This window comes from Colias eurytheme, chromosome 8 (genome assembly GCF_061535395.1).
Source record: "Colias eurytheme isolate Ceu_HAF_F1 chromosome 8, ilColEury1 Martin Lab GWU primary, whole genome shotgun sequence".
Lineage (NCBI taxonomy): Eukaryota > Metazoa > Arthropoda > Insecta > Lepidoptera > Pieridae > Colias > Colias eurytheme.
The window spans coordinates 8,990,406-8,998,559 of record NC_142987.1 but is presented as its reverse complement, the minus strand read 5'-3'; positions in this window follow the sequence as shown (position 1 = coordinate 8,998,559).

The following is an 8,154-nucleotide window of genomic DNA, read 5'->3' as shown; positions in this document are numbered from 1 at the left end:
AAGAAAAAAGGTTTATTGACACAAAATTGTAGCAACGTCAGTTCTTTAAATCAGAAATTTTTTATTATGTTTAGAATGGTTTATCAGTAAAATCAAATCCTAAAATTACTTGTATCGGTCATTATTATTATAAATATGTAATCGTAATTGAAAAAAGTTAAGCAAATGTGCAGTTCTAACAAAACGAAATATCATGTTATTCTATGTCGTCGTTACTAGGTTACGTTGTTGAATTTAGTTGAACTGTCAAATGTTGCCTATTAAAATGGCTCTACTATAACTACTAGATACTATAAACAACTACCTACCTACCTATGTACAAATACACTGATAAATCAATTCAACGTTATAGAAATTCAAACCCTGTGTTCACACGGTGTCGCGGTTTTTTCAACCGAATCGGTTTTTGCAGGATTCGGTTTAGTGGTACCCGTATTTCAATGAATGAGTTCATACGTCATGCATTCGATTTATCGATACGGTAAAAAAACCGAATCTTGCTGAAGTTGATCCGATTTTGCGGTTACAAACCGATCCGGCCGTACTGCAAAATTTGAGATCTGGTGCAAAGGTATACGGGGTTACTTGTAAAACACAAACAAATTATCAAAAGTCGTAGAACAAATGTTGTTACTTATGATGTTAGCTATCTTGTCCTGCGAGGTTGCTGGTGTTTTACAAGTAACCCTGTATAGTGCATTCAAAGCATGCGTTCTTGGTAAAAAAGAACTGGATGGTGTTTACCATAGGTGTTTACCGTAGAGTGAGAATGAACCATAGAGGAGGCACTAAAATGACAAGTAATGCGTGAGAGAAATACACTTATGACTATAAAGCTAAGAGCAAGCGAGACAGAAACATTGTTTTTTGTTTCTCTCATGTTATGCGATTTCTTTTGTTGGGGACAAAGGCAGTTTGTCCCAAACAAGCGGCTACAGTCCATTGTTTTGCTAGTTTTCTGTTTTTTCTCGCTGTTAAGTGACTTCAAAGTTTAATAAACGTTGACAGTGATCTGTTTTAATCCGACTTTAAGTGAAAATATGGTGCGTTGTAGTGTGATTGGTTGTAAAAATCGGCCGGAACGAAGATTACCAAATATTACCTTTCACACGTAAGTAAACTTATTTGAAGTATATTGTTTTATAGAACTGGATATAGTTGATACATTTTCATTAACTCTAATGTGAAATTATCTACAAATATATAATATTTTCATCGAAATAGACGTAAACATTTTTTTGTGTTATCCGACTAAATTACGAAGTGTTCTTGTTGTTCAGGACGCCATTTGTTTTTACGTAGTTTCAAATTTATGGTATAATCATGTGATTAACATTAGGGATACCAGTACAGGGTAAAATTTTCCCCAAAATCGTGAAATGTTTTTTTAATATTAAATATGTTTTTTAGGTTTCCAAAAGAAACAAGTACATTAAACAGATGGATTCGAGCTACCGGAAGGAAGAACTGGTTACCAGGAAAAAGTCACAGAATATGTTCTATACATTTTGAGTCGCGTTATTTTCGAAAAACGAAAAAAAAAACCTATTTGATGCCCAATGCAATTCCAACACTTTTTACAACAGTGAGTAATTTTTGTGATGCATTTAGTTTGGATTTAAATGTTGTAGTTTAAATATTCATAGACCGATTTTGTTGCTACGTCTACATAATAAACAAAACAAGTTATTAATTTATTTTTATAGGGGTATATTTTCTATTTATACTAAATCAAATTTTATTTTTTTAGGATATTATTGTTGAGCGACTGAGTACTGCCCAACAATCAAAAGTCCATGGACCAGGTCTTCAGGTAAATTAATAATTTCATTGCACTTTCCCACGAGCAACAACACTGCACTATTTTAGAACTGCACGACATACCGTGGAGAGGAAGTTTATGAGGTGTTGTTGTGTATGTACACGGCTCATATGAATGTGTGAAGCCTGGATTAGTCACCGGTTTTTTTACACCTTTTATTTTGTACATGGATGTTCTTAGTATTATCTGATTCAACTAACTTAATCTTTTCAGGATGTTGTTGAGCTACCTAATACAAGAGAACAGTCGAAAACCCCTGAACCAAGTCTTGAGGTAAATTGATTATATTATAAAATTATGGTGAAATATATATCTATACTAATATTATAAAGCTGAAGAGTTTGTTTGTTTGTTTCAACGCACTAATCTCAGGAACTACTGGTCCAATTTGAGAATTTCTTTCGGTGTTAGATAGCCCATTTATCGAGGAAGGCTTTAGGCTATATATTATCTCAACAGACCAACAGGAGCGGAGCAATGCGGGTGAAACCGCGGGACATAGCTAGTTAGTAATAATTTCATTTGGGTACATTTTGTACATTTATGTTATTTGAATTTTCTGGTTTACCGAAGTTAAACTTTATCTTTACAGGATATTATTGAGCTACCTAGTACTAGCAAACAGTCGAAAGCCCCTGAACCAAGTTTTGAGGTATATCATTATTTCATATACAACAATAAATTAATGAATGAATACATTTATTTCTGAAACAATGAAGTAGAGTATAGTAATAATTTCATCACGCCGGTGCCAGCGCATGGTGACAGCGCTTGTGGCCGATCACGGGGCCAGGAGCAGGAGCCGCCGTTGTGAAACTATATAGTGCTCGCGCAATAACTAAAACCGTAGCAAATGTTAAAGAACAGCCGAAGTGATATCTTTAATGGCGTATAGGAAATGTTGCCACAGCGTGGTTTTATAGCGTGACCAAAAAATATATTTTGAAGAGTTACCGTGGGAGCACTGTAACTGTTTAGAGTTATTTGTATAAGTAGTATATTTTGTCTTATTTAGGTACATCTGTGTGGTCTTATATTTTTTAAAATTGTAAAATTATTTAAGTTGGAAAAGGAATCAAATCTACTATAATTGTGAGGGGAATCTAAAGCCTGTAACATAGTTTTGAAGTTTGAACTAATACATGCTTTAATTTCCCCAAATATATAAACTGTATTATTTTAATACTTTTTAATTAAAGATTTTTTTTCTATTATATATTTCTGTTTCAAGTTTGCAAAAAATAACTTAATATTTTTTTTTCCAGGTGGAAACACCGAGAAAAATCAAATTAAGAAAAAAATTAATAAATAAAGAACGTGTAGCCGAGCAAAGAAAAAAGAAAATTGCAGTATTGAGGACAAGGGCGTGGCGGTTAAAGAAAAAGAATGCAGAACTGTGCAGCATATTAGAAGATTTAAAAGCCCGATGTTTAATAAATCAAGAATCTGCTGATGTTTTGTCATCTATAGAAACGGCAAATAAGGACTTTTTAAAAAGATATATTTGTAAAGAATCCGCACCTAGGAAGTATTCTGTAGAGTTAAGAAAATTTGCATTAACTCTCCACTTTATAAGTCCAAGAGCCTACGATCATGTTCGAAAATATTTCAATACATGCCTTCCTCACCCACGAACTCTTTCACGGTGGTACCAGTGTATAGACGGTAGTCCAGGGATCAGTAAAGAATCTTTAGAAGCAATAAAACTACTCAAATTAGCTAATAGTATAGTGAATCCATTTCGCAAATTATTTTGCGCCCTATGTTTCGATGAAATGGCTATTAGAAAGCATGTAGATTTTGATGGTCAAAACTGTATAGGGTTTGTAGATTGTGGCAATAATATAAGTAGTGGTCAATTAGCTAAGGAAGCCCTTGTCTTTATGCTAACTGCTATAAATGGTAGTTGGAAAATACCTTTAGGGTACTTTTTAATAGATGGTATTTCGGCATACCAAAAAGCCAATTTAGTTCAGACCTGTATTAAAACCGTTCATGATGAATGTGGAGTAGAAATTTTATCACTTACATTCGATGGCTGTCCAACAAACTTTGCAATGGCTAAATTATTAGGGTGTTGTTTACAAGATACTCAAATAGATCCTACTTTCCAAGTAGGTGACAAAAAAATTATTATATACCCAGATCCATCACATATGCTTAAATTAGTACGGAATACTTTGGCTCAGAAAGGACCCATCATTGATAGGCAGGGACGCACTATTTCCTGGGAATACATCAAACATTTAATTGACTTGCAGGAAAATGAAGGACTTCACCTAGCTAATAAACTGAAAAGATCTCATATGAATTTTAGGCAACAGATCATGAAAGTAAAGTTGGCTGCTCAGACTTTCAGTAATTCTGTTGCTGATGCCATAGAATTTTGTAACGAAGAACTTAAAATAGATAATTTCTCAAATTCGGAGGCTACAGTAGAATTTATTAAAAATATAAATGACTTGTTTGACATATTAAATTCAAGAAATATGAATGCATATACACATAAAAAACCTCTATTCGAGGGAAACTTTTTAAATACTAAATTGATTCTTGAACAAATATATCAATATTTAATGAAGTTACATTTAGGTGGCATGCCCATCCTTAATACAAACCGAAAGACTGGATTTTTGGGCTTTATGATTTGTATACGAGGGATAATTTTTCTATACGAAAATTATGCCAGAAGTGAATCCTTACAATTTCTGTGTACGTATAAGCTTAGCCAAGATCACTTGGAGTATTTCTTTAGCGCGATTAGGGCTAAAGGTGGATTTAACAATAACCCTACAGCCAAACAATTTAAATCCGCTTTCAAACGGATGCTAGTCCATGGTGAACTTAAACACATCACTACAGGTAATTGCATTCCTCTACAGGAAATAAATATACTAACATATACCAAACCGGAAATTGCAATAAATAAAACCACAGAAAGAATTAAACTAATAGATGAAACTGATGATTCTGAGATACGTGACATTGATTTTATCCGCACTATGGATGACCACGACTATTTAAGTGATCCTAGTAAACTGACCGAATTTTCGAAACAAATTATTATTTATATCGCAGGGTTTGTTGTAAGTCAACTGAAAAAAGAACTTAAGTGTCCTGATTGTACGTCAGTTTTGACTGCGGATAAATTTAAAAGTTTCTTGTATAAAAAAGACAAGGGGGGACTGCAATATCCTAGTAAAGATGTAGTTGCCATTTGTACATTTAGTGAGAAAATTTTCCGTCAAAATAGAGATATGAGTAAGAAAAAATATTTTCATACTATTTCTCAAGAATGTCTCAAAAGATGCCTTAATGAAAATCTTTTTTCAAGAATAAGTGATCATTTTAAAAATCAATTATTTTTAGACTGTCACTATTCACTTTTAATTAAATCCATCTGCGGAAAATATATAAAAGTTAGGATGCACTATGCAACAAAAAAAATGTCTGAGGTGGATGACAAGGTACGCAACTTTTATAACAAGTTAATTTTATTTAAAGGTCAATAATTTTGAAGGTCAAGGATTCAACACCATCCTTAACTCTTAATTATAAGATTTTTTTTATGTTTGTATTAGTCATCACTACATAGTATAAAACAAAGTCGCTTTCTCTGTCCCTATGTCCCTTTGTACGCTTAAATCTTTGAAACTACGCAACGGATTTTGATGCGGTTTTTTTTAATAGATAGAGTAATTCAAGAGGAAGGTTTATATGTATAATAACACCCATTAAATAGTGGAGAAGTACTGTTATTTTTGAGGTTTCTAATGTGATGTCGTAAAAATTTACATTTTTTCCGCTTACATTGCAAACGCTGGCTGAACCCTACGAGTTTTATCAAAATAATGTACTAAGTATTATACACATTGAAAAGGTCTACAGAAAAGTCCGCGATGGTATATGTCTATCTCTTATGGATAACCCACAATAACTTTTTTTGTCATTTACTTTTTACGACAAATAATGGCTAATTTTCGAAGCGATTTTAACCAATACAGCATTAATACTTAACCAATTAAATACCTTGAATACATTGTTCATTTGATATAGATATACAAGGTGAAAGGTAAGACATTTGAAAAATTTAGACAGGAGCTTCTACTCATGAAACTGAACAACTTTTGTTCTACAACTTTGCTGAATTCGTAAAAAAAAAATTGGACTTTGTAAGGAAACTTCGCTAATCAGCTGACAGATTTCCATACAAAGTCCAATTTTTTTTCTATATAATATAAATAGATATTATAATTATATATAATAATTATATAATAAGATATAATATAAAGTACCTAATGTCCGATTTATTCCAGATATTGATGCATGCCAAAAAGGAGGACTAGGCCTACTGGGGATACCTCTTTAAAAAAAACGCACCTAAGGTTCTTACCTCACAGGTGGTGTGGAAAAAGAACCAATACAATACAACAGTGAATATATATATATATATACTAGCGGTCCGCCCCGGCTTCGCCCGTGGTACATATTTCGCAATAAAAGGTTGTGCCAAATTTCATCAAAATCGGCCCAGTAGTTTAAGCGTGAAAACCATACATACATACATACATACATACATACAAACCTTTCCTCTTTATAATATTAGTATAGATTTAAAAATTGCGGGACGTAGCGTTTGCGGCGGTACCGGCCAGCCGCCCGGCTATATATTTTATACCCGTGCGAAGCCGGAGCGGGCCGCTATGTTTTTATATACAACGTTCATAATTTTTCTGTAGTGTATTTACTATTTAGTATCAGCATTGCACCCGTGCGAAGCCGGGGCGGGTCGCTAGTTAAGTTAATAAATAACAAAATCTTTTCAAATCTGTCTTTTTCTTCATAAACCTATCTTACAAAAAAATACCCAAACATTTATAGATATTTTGCCAGTTTTTCGGATAAAAAGTTTTTGTAATAGTTGGCAACATTGACGTAAGGATTCGCCATCTCGTTCGGGTATACGCCGATGTGATCTCTAGTACATTCTCCCTCTACGGTGTTTACATACTAAATTTACAGAGAAAAGTCACTTAAGTCTAGGAGTAATTGTATTCTATGACTTAAGTGCTCTCCAATAGAGACGTGAGACGTTACAAAAAATCGAATCGTCGGATTTCCAAAGCATCAAAAGTCCACTCAATGTTGACTGTCTTTCTGTTTACTGTATTTTTGTTGAGGATGTTTTTATCAAATTATAAATGATTTTGTATCTTAATGATTGAAGGGGTGTTCTTGATATTGAATCACCTTTTATAAAGTTTCTGAGGGCGAATGATACGATGGTAGAGCATTAGGTTAAAAATTGACGACAGCCGCAAAGCTGTTTATAATAAAAGTATTATGTACTCAGACCATTCCAATAAGTTTGCTTTGTATTGGATATTATTAAGTTATTGTGTACAGCGCCGGCCGTAGCTCGTAGTTGTAGGTAAGACACAAATATTAGGTACAAGCTTTTCACCCGCGGATTCGCCCGCTTGTTTCATATTTAATCTAGCGCTATCTTTTCATTATCAATAATTTCTTCATGTTTATGAAGAATATATCATTCTAGGGTGTGGGTAGGTAAGGTGCAAATAAAAAACAATATTGGTGTTTTGTAAAAATATTTATTTAATATGTACAATTTTGTATCTAAGCAGCGAACGGGACATGTACAGACAGTGCTGTCGAAGCGAACACGGAACAAACAGCAGAGAGCGCAATTATTTATTTAAAATCTTTTCTAATACACAAAATATTTTAAAATTGCACGTGGATACGCATATTGTGCGCACGCTCTAATTTTTATCCGACAAATAGTAAATTGATTACATTTTTATATCTTTTTTTACACTTACATATTTATTAGCTTTAATATTAAAGTTTGTATGTCCCATGCCACAATTCGTCCATTCATTGAATCGGTTACAACGAACGAACCCTTATACCTACTGCCCAAACGGCTTTACCTGTACTTCATTATTTTTATCATTTTCATATATTTTAACATTCATTATAATGTCTAGAAGTAAACAGATTGTACGATATATAATTTCCGTAAAGCCTCATGCACAGTGCATTACAACTATAATTTAGAGCGCGTCCGCCTTTCTATTTACAATTTTTTTCAATTTTTTTGCGGACTCGTCATGTGCCGAACTTTGTCAATCATCCCTAACTCTATAATCACACAAATAGCCATACAAAGTATTACCGTTATCACATTGCATAGTCTAAAGATAAAAAATATATTACACGGCTCATATAATTACAATTTCTATATACAAGGGCTGAACCCGTACTTCGCTCGATATTAAAATGTTCAATGAGCTCAGATCGTCAGATTA